This window comes from Danio aesculapii, chromosome 7, assembly GCF_903798145.1.
Source record: "Danio aesculapii chromosome 7, fDanAes4.1, whole genome shotgun sequence".
In the NCBI taxonomy this organism is placed as follows: Eukaryota; Metazoa; Chordata; class Actinopteri; order Cypriniformes; family Danionidae; genus Danio; species Danio aesculapii.
In genome coordinates this window covers 56872304-56886243 of record NC_079441.1, presented here as the reverse complement: position 1 = coordinate 56886243, position 13940 = coordinate 56872304, and the positions used below count along the sequence as shown (strand labels likewise).

Genomic DNA, 13940 nt, shown 5'->3' with positions numbered 1-13940 from the left:
CATGGAACAGAGCCTCAAGGCCGAGCAGACAGCAGCATTCTGCACCGAACCCAGCCAAAATAAGGACAATAATCAGGAATTTTAGGAGCAGAGCTACAACAACATACTGCTTGCCTCATGCAACAGTTTCTGATGTGAACGAAGAACTACATAACATATTAAAGAAGCACAAGACTGCAAAACAGATGATCATCTATGTGAGGAAAATTATATTCAGAAAAAGCAGTCAGAACTGCTCAAGAGGGATTTCTGTGAACTCTTAGAAACAGTAGGAAAATCGAAAATACGTGGCAAATATGGTTTCAAGGCTTCTTGGTCTAAATTCATGGCTGCAGAAAACATGTAAGAGAAAAGGACTGAACACCTTCAATCTCATCTGGAATCAAAGACAACTGTTTATATCATACAGCCTCCATCCAAACAAACTTGGTGCAAAAGTGCTAAAGGACAATTTATTCTTCTCCCTCCATCATCCATCAGCTGCATGTGTCACTGAACTCAACCCAAATGGCACAAACACCTTAAGTAAATGTCCGAAAAACCACATAAATTTGAATCAGCTTGAGTGGACTTTTGATGGATGCATCCTGCAAGGACAGCGATAACACCATGCAGCCACATCAACCACTGCTCATGGACACACTGCTGTCTGCACCCTGCACACTGAGCTTAACACAGATAGACTGTGACATATCAGAACAGCATCAAGTCTCAGCACTCAATGATGATCTCCAGGTAAATACCGAGGACAACATATCTCAGCAGACAGAAACACCAGAGCCACAGCCTCTGTCACCAGACACACTCTCCTTGTCACCTTGCTCGCCTCTATTGAGTTTTTCAAAAAAAGATGTAGGAACTGGTGTTTGCTGGAAATAAACTCTCACACTCCATTGCTGCATGTCCCCAGTTAGCAACCAAAGCACAAGTGCCTCAGCACTAGGGCCCAAACAATGCCCCATCTTCAGCTGATGAACAAAACAACTCTCAATGATGAGTTTCGGTTGCTCGCATAGATAACAGTATCTTTATCAAATGTTTACAGAACAAGTGTAGCTATATATCTGTTCTGTTGTGTGATAGAAAATCAAAGGCCTCTTCAAGTCGTATAGCAAAGTATTCAAATCTGGTGCATATTAAATGTAGATCTGAGACTACTGTAGGAAAATAGCTAAAACTGTTAGGTTACCATTTTTAAACATCCAATCACTTTACAATAAATTGTTGATTTTATGTATGTATATTAATCTTGATTTTATGCTTTGAAATTAAACTTGGCAAGATGGCAGTTGTAGTGCAGCAGTCCTAAATAAGGCAGATCCTCCAAACTTGGAGGTGGAGGCATTGCTGCTTTGTTTAAAGATGTCTACAGTAGGTGAGAGTTCAAAGTGACTATTACCGCCGGTCCTTATACCGCCGCCGTTTGAAATAACTGCTGCTCTGTTTTTAGTGTAGGACCGCAGTTTGTGAAAAAGCCGCCAGGGGGCGCAAAGGGACGGGATGCGAACGGAAAGAAATAGCCTTTACAGCAGCTTTAAATATGCTACTGTGCTTGTAAATGATATTAAACAATAGGTCAAAGCATTATAAGTCCTTCATTAATCATTTAAAATTTGTTAACACACTTTATTGTAAACTTTTTAAGTGCAAAGAGGACTCGTTTTGGAATTGAAGAAATAAAAGACAACTAACATGACACACACATTCAGTACAAATAAGTAGTCTTAAATAAATAAATAAAGCAGTCTTTTAGCCTGCTTTTAGTGTTTGCCGTTTTGATAGGACTAAGACAAGACTTTTTCATTTATGCTTTTATTTACATTTTCGTTGTTGATTATATTTTACTATCTTATTTTATGTCTGAATTATTGTACATAATAATAAACGAATAATGAAAATAAATTAATAATGAAAATATGCCTAAATAAATAATTTATTTAAAGATATTGTGGCGAAACACTGAGAAACGGTCAGGGGCATGGTCTAAAGAGGTTAAGTTAAATGCTGCTTCATCAAAAGCAAAAAAAATAAATTGACCTACCTTAAGCAGATCACTAAAAGTATAATAAAAATCTCTTTCTCTCTCTCTCTCTCTCTCTCTCTCTCTCTCTCTCTCTCTCTCTCTCTCTCTCTCTCTCTATATATATATATATATATATATATATATATATATATATATATATATATATATATATATATAATTATGTATTATTTAATTATATATAATTATAAATATATTCTTAATAAACTTCCCAGCCACAAATATTAAAAAAACACAACTTGTATTAAAACTGGGCGAAGATTAGAAAGAATACGATGCTTGTTATATAATTTAAAATGTTCTTCCTCTTGTCCAATTTCTTTATGCACATTTTTTCACTCGCTACTCTGCCAGGAACTTCGCCGCTAGAGAGCACCTTCAATAATCTCAATCTCATGGCTCATTCTTCACGAATATAGAATTAAAATAATGGCGCGTTTGGTTCATTGTGCATCCCGTGGGTGCAACCAACAACATAACCAGCGGGACCGGGACAACTGCTGAAGCAGGCAATAGAGAAACTCCGTCATTCATCATAATCTTAGCTGATGTTTCGGAGTCGAAAGAATATATTAAAGAGAAATGTTCTTTTAACAGTCCCTATATATTTAATCTTTTTCTTTCTTTTTTTTTAAATCTTTTTCTTTCTTTTTTTCCTGTCATTTCTCTTCAGCAAATTATATTTTTTAAAGCTGCTTGATTCTTTTAAAACCGAAAGCAGAGCCCGTCAATTGATGTTTTTCCATAAGATACGTTTATCCTACGATAATTTATCCTCTGATCCTTTTGCATAAAGGTTTTAATAAAAAAAAAAAACAGGTCACTTAATTACTTTTGATGTGCTAAAATATTTGTTAAACGAATGTTATTTAAAAAAAGCATATGCACATATTACAATTGTAAAATAGTCTAAAATGCATGGTCTAATCAGAAATAAAGGAAATTAGTTATATTTAATGCATAAAATAGGCTAGCCTTTTTATAAATTGAGTTTAATTGATTTGAAACTTTTAATTGCATTTTAACGTCCTGTATAAATAATAAAAGTTGCATCAGATTGACGAAAAAACGAATATTAATACCTGCAAACAGGGCCACGGTTACTTTTTTCACTGACTGGCATGACTGGCAAACGCGTCAGAAAAAAAACTGCTGAATCTCTGCGAATATTTGTTTAACTTATAAAACAAATGTCTGGTTTAGTGATGTTAGTAATGCATAGAAAAATGCAAAGCAGAATTCTCCTGAGCTCATTAAACCACTGATGACAGCGACGGAATCACTGGCCCACCACGTTCTTATGAACATATTTTATTTATTAAAGGTATTATTTCATTGACCTGAACATAACCAGTTATAATATAATTAACCCATCAAGTAAAGCAGGCAACACTCTATTCAGCTATGTTCTGTGTTTTTACTTAAAAAATATTTTCTTTTTGGCGAATGCTTGGAGCGTAATATAGATATTTTAAATAACAGGTAGTAGGGGTGGGCGGTACACCGGTGTCATAGTCATCACCGGTGTGACATTGCGCCACGACATGGATTTTCTAATACCGTCAATACCATAATAAATCAATTTTGCGCGGCTTGAACGGCTGCATTTACATCAATAATAGCTAATTCTAAATAATAAGGCATTCAATTTTCTTCAAACGTTCAGTTGTGGTCTGAATACATGTCCTTATACTACAGGGCTCGAAATTGCAACCATTTTGGTCGCATGAGCGCCCGAAATTTAATCTATGCGCCCTCATAATATATTTGGGAGCATTTGTGTGTCTGAATATAATGAACAGGGAGATTTTGTTACTGCAGGAAATGCAAACGGCAAAAGTTATAATAATAATAATCTCGCAGATGACAGCGATCATGACATGAGGTAAATGTTGATCTGCCAGCTGAGATCAATCGAGTGTTTTCGGAGAAGGTGCCCGAATCTCGATGCGTTGCATTTACCGCGTGTTCAGCGCAAATGTCCGCTAAATATAAAATCTAACACTGTACACATCATCGCCAAAGAAACTCACCTTTACTAAGTTTACACTGAAACTACAGCTCATAACAAAGAGCGGAATTGCGCCGGTGGTCATCATGAGAATCCTGCTCTGTCTGCTCATAAATTGGTGCGGCTGACTCGCCTGCTTTATTCCACCAACACAGAGAAATGAAGATCAGCTCATAACGAGACTCAGCATTTACAATGACCCAAACCAAAACTTTTAAAGAGTGATAGAATTGAGACTTTCTTTTGTCCGTTCTTCCTTGAGATGTATATTATTTTGCTATTGAAAGTAATACCATGATATTATGCCGTCACCGTTCAAAAGATGAAAAATACCGTGATATTAATTTTAGGTCATATCGTTCACCCCTAACAGGTAGCCTAGTTCAGTTCAGAAGTTGTTGTGCATAGAAACATTCATTTTCATAAGGCCCCATATTTAATGCGGTTTCGTTTTTAAACGCATAGGTTTTGTTACGCCATCCGTCCTATGTCGGAGTTTTGGATTTTGTGTATTCATGTTTGAGAAAAACACTTAAGAGTGGAGACCCCTTCCCCCTTCTCATAACCAAAAGCTTGTCTGTCAGGTGTTAATGGGCATCAGTGAGGCCGAAATCATGTCGCGTTTTCACTGTCGGGCTAGCTTGCAGCATGTCACGCAAACCCTGCCCCCAGAACTTCCCCAGAATTAGATGTTGCATATTATTCTGTGATCTTAAGGAAAGTGTTAAGTAGACTATTTTAGTGTCTTTAATATGGTGTATAGATTATTATGCGTTATTGAAACATCAAGGGGGACGCAGCAAAGTCACTTATAAATTAAAATTGTATTATTTTATGCAATTTTATTATTTTATGCAACAGCCTTACATTTAAAACTTAAAGGCGATTATAATCAAAAAGAACTCAGCCTATAAGGCTAGATGTTTTCTTTCCCTTATTTATTAATTTATTTGTTCATATGTTTGGCGCATGTAACTCGTGTGCCATCGGAAAACTAGTGTAATGACGGCAAGCCATCTTTCCCAGACTCGGGGCAAAGTCCGCCTCTCCTTTCACTCCGTCCCTAAGCCCCAGCTGGCCCTCCTGGCATCCTCTGCGTAAAACATATGCTTGATAAGTTGACGGTTCATTCCGCTGTGGCAATTACAGACTAATAAAGGGACTAAGCCAAAAAGAAAATGAATGACGAATGAATGAATGAATAAATAAATAATAATAATAAAATAAAAATAAGGTAATAATCTTTACACACAGATGCCGCGTAAGTGGCCTTTTTTAATTTAGAGATGGTACATTTGAATTGCCTCTGCCACTTCTTCCCCCACCTCAAACCTGAAAGTTGAATAGAGAACTATAGCCTATTTACACCTTGATGCCTCAGCCTCAATAGCAACAGTTCACAGCCCATTTACGCCAAGACAGTGCAAGTTTAGCGGAAGAATGTCAAATCAAAATCACGCAGATGAAGCACACCAGCAACTGCTATCATGAAACTATTAAAATGGCATTGGCATAACTAAAATAAATGTTTATTTGCAGCAGCTTTTTTTCGCGCAACAGAAATGCGGCGTTGGGAAGCATTTAATAAATAAAAGCAGGGTTAATAGTGACGTGATTCAAATGATGGATCTGCGACAGAGAAACTAAGGGTTTTGGGAAACACTCATCACTATATCCTTCTCCCCCCCAAAACTATGCATAGTTCAGCTGCAAGTTACAGTACGTCTTTGTTTGGGAAAGCACAGGTCCGCTGGTGCCTCGCGCCTCTTTCTCTGGGCCAAAGCGAGGTGATTTTAAAAATATTAAAGATATAGATTAATTAAATATTCAGCAAAAGAGACATTTATTTAATATTTCACTATGCATTTCATCTGATAGGCTAATCTTTATAGCTTAATTAAACACATATTGTCAAAACCCACACATGTATGAAAATGAAAATGGCATTTATTTTATTATTAGACTCCGATTTGTTATTTGTTGCCTAGGCTATTTTCACATTTGAGGTGCTTTATTGGCATGACAAATAACTGTACATTCATATTGCCAAAGCAGTGCAGCGTCACTGCGTACAAAGACAGTGCAAAAAGAGCAGTAGTGCAAACAATTATGGATATAACACAAAGAAAATAAAATAAAAAAATAGAATAATAAAAATAAAAATAGAATCAGGATAAAGGTAATGATATAGCCTATTATCAAAAGTAAGTCCACAAATAAAGAGTTCGAGTATTTGTGTGTTGTAGACAGTGGAGCGGGTATTGCTGGTTGAACGCACAACTAACAGCGCTCTGTGCTGGACTTTACACCTGCTTTGATCTGGTGCAGGCATAAATGCGCTTGCGGTGGAGGCGCACTCTAAACTCACACTGGAGAAAACTGGACTAGTGGATATCACGAAGACACGCAGCTTAATTTATTTAATGTTTTGCTTAACTAATTCTTTGAATAAAACTATTGAGCTATAAAGGGAAAAAACGCAGAAGAAATTTGCCATTATATTAATTTTAGCACAGCTGCCAGTCATTTTCACATTCGTTTTTCAGTTAGGGATTAATATTAAAGTAGCCTAGTAAAAATGTCTATACTATAATATTATAATTTGTTATATCCATTATTATTATTATTATTTTTATTATTATTATTATTATTATTATTAAGCTATACAATTGACAAAACGCAGAACCCTTAAAAAAATTTGCTTTCATTTTGACATAGCTAAAGCACACGTTTAAAGTTATGTAAAAAAAACATCCCATTCTACAGCAGCAGTCAAGTTAGGACACTTAAAAATGCCTTTTGCGTTTGAAGATGATCGACCTGCGAAGTTATGTTTACAGTGTTATAAAAGAAAAAGGTAGGCTATTTAGTGTGTGTGGATTTACCGTAGACAGGCTTTCTGTTTGGCTAATGCCTAAAAATGTAACTAAGTAATAACTTTAACTGCTTGAAACAGTAAACGTTACATTTTAGAAACTTCACAAATACTAATCAATAATCATATAAATAGTAACGAAGAACAAAAATATTAGCCTAGGCTTGTAACAACATAAGTAAGATGTTGAAAAAAACTGCGTCTCTCCGCCTTTTGTTTTCTATTCATATTTTAAATTCTTTGCCAGAAAAACTAACATGTTGACTTTGTTCGGTTTAAGCGGAGACTTATTTGAGATTACAATGTTTCCAGCAGCACTGAGACGTGTGCCTGTAGCGCATGCAGATACTTTTTCGCAACCGTGGCAAAGAGGGTATCTTGCTCCGCCGCCTGCATTTCTCGGAAACCAGCTCTACATCGCGGAGCGGCGCGTTCTCAACTACCAAATATGCTGCTCCATTTCTCATCAACGTCTACTATTTATCAGTTTCTCTTTTGTATTTGGCCATTTTTGAAAAGGCCTCTCTGCCATACCTGGCTGGACTAGCTGGGCATTTGCGTTCAGTAGATGACACCGGAGCTGGCTCCGCATTCCATGGGCTGGGTGACATGACCGCAGCTCTGGAGGTTCGACGTGTTTGTCCATTTAACACTTATTTTTCTAAACAAGCCCAACAAATAGCTTCATCCTAATTATTGATTCGCCTTTCTCGTTCGCCACGAATCCAAAATGTTTCCAGATTGGCGCTGAGCGAGCATAAGCAGAGCATAAAACACTGGCTGCAGTCAGTAAACCATTTAACAGATGCCCCGTCTGCAGCCAAACTTTAAAAATGTATAAAGCATATTTTAATCGTTTAACTGATACCATTCATCGGTTACAAACGTGCCCTTTCGGTTATTGCTTAATCGGTTATTTTGAGCATCCCCAACTAAACCGCATGTGCAAGCTCTATTTTTTTTCTCTCACGGCTGCACGCCGGAGATCCGGCATGGTGCCGGAATACTTTAAGCCCTGGTAAGATCATGTTTATTACTAAGAAAACTAAATCAAAATTATATTTTAATTGAACACATCTGATCACATAAGGTACGCACAGAAAAGTCTGTTTAGTGTTGTGGAAAGGCAAAGCTGAATATCTGTGGTTAAACTGCCACCCAGCGGTCAAAAGCTGCTGGCGCACCAAGTACCGCTGTCGCCGCGGTATGAATGGCGCCATAAGGAACACATTGAAGTAGTAACATCTGTATGTGTGTAAACAAGTGTCATTTAGTGACTATTTGCCCTTTGAATATCTGAGTATAGCACTAAAGGGTGCTCCACACATTTAACTGACCATTATCTAGGAGAAGCACTTTAGCATTGAGAGCAACAACGTCTAAGTACATTTAGACTTGTTTTCAGTTGCTGTGTATGGTTAGAGAACACTTAGGCTTGTTTTCAGCTGGTTGTGTATAGTTGTAGGACATTTAAACTTGTTTTCAGCTATCTGTGTATGGTACTAGAAAGTTTACTCACTGTTTCCTTGGTTACTGTAAGAGCTTGTGTGTCGAGCCGGACGGTTTCGCCCCCACCCCCCACCCACCCCCCCCCCCGCCCCCCACTGCAGTTTCGAGTGTTTTTACTCTCGAGGCATGTCCAGCTGAGCTCAATCAGCAAAGCGCTCAGGGGTGTATATAAGCAGCTAGTCTCACCGCGGCAGCGGTCGCGGCAGCCTGGTGTGAAGGCCGCCTCGTGTGAAGAACGACGAGTGTAAAGACCATCGACTCTACCTGTGCGACTAAGACCGACGAGTGTAAAGACCATCGACTCTACCTGCGCGACTAAGACCGACGAGTGTAAAGACCATCGACTCTACTTGCGCGACTAAGACCGACGAGTGTAAAGACCATCGACTCTACCTGCGTGACTCCACCGAGAAAGACACCGACAAAGCACTTGAGTACTTTTACTTTATTATTTTAACTTTATCTCTGCACTCATTATTGTTTTCCTTACACTTTTATTATGTGTTTACTAATTCCTGTTGTAACTAACACTCGCAAAGCACGGAAGGTACGCTGCAGGCGCAATCCTCACAACCTTCGATCAATACATGTATCTGCTATTTCACAACTCTCTCTCTCCGTGGGCCTCTGGAATTGTCAATCTGCTGTTAACAATGCAGATTTTATTACCTCCATAGCCACTCATTCTGACTATAATCTCATGGCTCTAACTGAGACCTGGTTGAGACCGGAGGACACTGCTACACATGCAGCTCTTTCTACTAATTTCTCTTTTTCCCACACTCCTCGTCAGACAGGGAGAGGGGGTGGGACTGGACTACTGATTTCCAAAGAATGGAAATTCACTCAGAGACCGTCCCTGCCAAAAATCATCTCCTTTGAACTCCATGCAGTCACCATTATCCTCCCCTTCCACATAAATGTGGTTGTCATCTACCGCCCACCGGGTACATTAGGTCACTTCTTAGATGAACTGGATGTTTTTCTCTCATCTTTTTCTGATTATGACACTCCCTTGCTGGTGCTAGGTGACTTCAACATTCACATTGAAAGACCTCAAGCAGCTGACTTCCAGACTCTGCTTGCCTCTTTTGACCTCAAATGAGCACCTACTTCTGCTACTCACAAATCAGTTAATCAGCTAGACCTTATTTACACTCGACTTTGCTTCGCTGATCAAACACTAGTAACTCCACTACAAACATTGGATCATTTCCTTCTGTCTCTTAACATCCACATTGTTCCTGTGCAGCCACACACTCCAACTCTACTTGCCTTTCGCAGAAACCAACGCTCTCTCTCACCCAATAGACTATCCACCATTGTTTCAGACACTTTTCCTCCATCTTCCAAAATCTCTGCACTTGATACGAACAGTGCCACTGATACACTCTGCTCCACACTAGCATCATGTCTAGACAGACTATGTCCTTTTACATCCAGGCCAGCCCGTGCCAGTCCTCCTGCACCCTGGCTCTCTGATGTTCTCCGTGAGCATCGCTCAAAACTTCGGGCTGCAGAGAGAATTTGGCGAAAAACTAAAAATCCTGAACAGCTCATTACATACCAAACTCTTCTGTCCTCTTTCTCGGCTGAGGTTACTTCTGCAAAGCAGACATACTTCCGTCAGTGAGTCAATAGTGCCACCAATCCTCACTTACTTTTTAAAACATTTTTCTCCCTCCTCTATCCTCCTCCTCCACCCGCATCCTCCACACTCGCTACTGATGACTTTGCTACATTCTTTTGCACCAAAACTGCAAAAATCAGTGCTCAATTTGCTGCACCTACAACAAACACGCATGATACACCACCAACACCACACACACTCACCTCTTTTTTCCAGAGTCTGAGGTGTCCAATCTCGTGCTATTTAGCCATGCAACCACCTGTCCGCTTGATCCCATTCCCTCTCATCTCTTGCAAGCCATTTCCCCTGCAGTCATACCAACACTGACTCACATAATTAACACATCTCTTGACTCTGGTTTATTCCCTACTTCATTTAAGCAAGCTAGGGCAACCCCACTGCTAAAGAAACCCAACCTGGATCAAACGCTACTTGAAAACTACCGACCGGTATCCCTGCTTCCATTCATGGCCAAGATTTTGGAGAAAGTAGTGTACAATCAAGTCCTGGACTTTCTTACTCAAAACAACTTCATGGACAACAAGCAATCTGGCTTTAAGAAAGGCCACTCAACTGAGACTGCCCTGCTCTTGGCCGTGGAGGATCTCACAATGGCTAAAGCAGACTCTAAATCATCTGTCCTCATCCTGCTGGATTTATGACACTGTAAACCACACTGTAAACCATTTGACACTGTAAACCACCAGATCCTGCTATCTTCGCTTGAGTCACTGGGCGTTGCAGGCACTGTTATTCAATGGTTCAGATCTTACCTCTCTGACAGGTCATTCAGGGTGTCTTGGAGGGGAGAGTCGTCCAACCTACAGCATCTAAACACTGGGGTACCTCAGGGCTCTGTTCTTGGGCCACTTCTCTTCTCCATCTACACAACATCTTTAGGACCAGTCATCCAGAAACATGGATTTTCCTACCACTGCTATGCTGATGATACCCAGCTATACCTCTCTTTTCACCCTGATGATCCCTCGGTTCCAGCTCGCATCTCAGCCTGCCTGTCAGACATTTCACACTGGATGAAAGATCATCATCTTCAGCTTAACCTCGCAGAAATGGAAATGCTTGAAGTTTCTGCCAACCCGACTTTACACCATAACTTTTCAATCCAGATGGATGGGGCAATCATTACTGCATCCAAAATAGTAAAAAGCCTTGGAGTAACGATTGATGACCAGCTAAACTTCTCTGACCACATTTCTAGAACTGCTCGATCTTGCAGATTTGCACTCTATAACATCAGAAAGGTCCGACCCTTCCTATCTGAACATGCAGCTCAACTCATTGTTCAAGCTCTTGTTCTCTCCAAACTGGATTATTGCAACTCTCTACTACCCGGTCTAATTCTATCAAACCTCTTCAGCTGCTTTAGAATGTAGCAGCACAAGTGGCCTTTGATGAACCCAAAAGAGCATATGTCACTCCGCTACTCACCCGTTTGCACTGGCTGCCAGTTGCTGCTCGCATCAAATTCAAAGCTCTGATGTTTGCTTACAAAGCGACCTCTGGCTTTGCTCCTTCTTATCTGCTCTTACTTCTGCAGATTTATGTGCCCTCCAGAAACTTGCGTTCTGTGAATGAACATCGCCTCGTGGTTCCATCCCTAAGAGGGAAGAAATCACTTTCCCGAACTCTCGCATTCAATCTGCCCAGTTGGTGGAATGAGCTCCCTAACAGCATCAGAACGGCAGAGTCACTTGCTGTCTTCAAGAACCCATTAAACTCAACTATTTAGTCTCCACTGTACTTCCTAATCTGCAACTGCCACTCTGGCTATACCACTAACTGTACTCTCTCTCAAAAAAAAAAAAAATTACTATTACTATCGGGTCTTTCTAACTGGCTTTAAATCATTATTACTAGTTCTATAAATAAAATAAATAAATAATTTTTAGTTATTCGTTGTTTTTTATAGTCTTGTTTCTTTTATTCTTGTTTACGTAAAGCACTTTGATTTTTCATTGTGTACAAAATTTGCTATATAAATCTTGCCTTGCCTAAACATTAAGTAAATTTTACAAGATATTGTCAAGTTAATTATACTTGAAATAAGATAATAAAATTTACTTGAATTTTACTTGGGCAAATTGTTGTAAAGACTTTATCGAATAAAACAAAAAATCAAATAATTTTTTGTCTAGTGTAAATGTAATTTGTTTTTTCTTTTTTTTTTTTGTTTTTTGTTTTTTCTTTTTTTTTTTTTTGGGGGGGGGGGGGGGGGGGCGTTTTACAGTTTGTCTCAATTGCTAACAAGCGTTTAAAGTCCTTTCTTCTAAACGATTGACAACCAACACAACTACATTGCACAATTAGTCAAATAGTAAAATTTATGGCCAAAACCAAATTGCTAAATAAATACAAATCAATTTTTTTTTAAATGCTGGGTATTCTTTTCTATACTCACTAACTCTGTCTAAACACAGTGAATCTGATTCAAAATCCTTTTTTTTTCATATGTAAAAATATTTGTGTATTGCTGTACATCCTGTGTGTATTAAGCAAAATGTACCCATTTTAGACCCACATTGGCGCATAACTAAAAGCTCTCCACTGGTCTTTACACCAGCTTTTAGTTTTTAGTTGGTCAACGACGTGGTCTATTTCAGTTGTCTCAAAATGACGGCACAAAGTGGTGCAAATGGATTTGCTATTTAAACAACGTGGCGCAAGTCGTAAAAATGACAGTTGCGCTGGTCTGAAATTAGCAACAAATCATACCATACACGCCTTGCACCTTATTGTGTCGGGCGAATATTAGGGCTTAAAGTTTCTCATCAAGCCAGTCAAAGTTGTCCATCCTTTTCTCTGCACGCTGCAGCATTTTTTAAACACTGCAAGCAGATGCAGGTGAACATCATTTTGAACTTACATAAGCCACGATTAAAATTTAGTTGAACAGTGTCTGTCAAAGTCTTTGTTAAACCATGCCCACTTATCACAGATAGGCTTCATGAAAATAAATGTGCTATTTTTCTTTCAGCTTTTAATAAAATATATTAACTTTTTCCAACTTCCATCCACTCATAGAATGCTTTATTTTCAAATGCTTTAATTATACCAGCATCGTTATCATCAACATCCTCATCATTAAAAGGATCACTTTATTAAAACATGAAAGTTACATAAACGAAATTTTGTTAATTTCATTAACCATGCAATGCATGTGTAAAATTCAAACTATCCATAAAAATATAATACATGACTCATGCCAGGCATCATTATGACAAATGTAAGTGTTGTTTTAGGTTAATCTAACGATAGAAGATAATATAATTTGGCTCAAAGTCTGGAAACAATTGTACATTGTGTGTAGTGTTTATAACTAAAAGTAACAATGTGATGTACAATGATGGTGAAGGGCAAACCAATTAGCTGCACGACAATCAAACACTAAGTGGAGATAACTCCTCTGCATCTCAAGTATGCTGACGTACTTGGCAAGCCACTGGACAAACTGATAACAGTGGGAAAGCCATCCATATGAAAGTAAGTAGTCAGCTGGTAAGCGCAAAAAGGAATGTCTTTATACCACTAAGTAGCATTTGTTTTAAAGACGAAATGCAGTCAAACGTATTTCTGTCTACATAATTTGTGATCTCCAGAAATGTATATGGGGTATGTTTTCAAAATGAGCCTATATTGGTCCTGCAAGTGTTCTATTAGTATAGAATTAACTAACTAGTGGTTTTCTTATTTTCTTTTTATTGAGAGTAGACATAACAGAACACAGTAGAAATACAAAAGAAATAAATCAAAACCAAAGACAAACTTAAGGACATGCAATGTGTTATGCAGCAAAGCTCCCTTGCCTTCTAATACATGTGAGAGGAAAAAAGAATACACTGAATTTAGCTGCATA

The 13940-nt window shown here is 38.6% G+C and overlaps 1 protein-coding gene across 1 annotated transcript in view; it reads right to left on the bottom strand.

Moving 5' to 3' along the window:
• Positions 1 to 13940, bottom strand: part of LOC130232381 (collagen alpha-1(XXV) chain) — a 401111-nt gene that overhangs the window by 227553 nt on the left and 159618 nt on the right. The gene's annotated exons all lie outside the window — the stretch shown is intronic.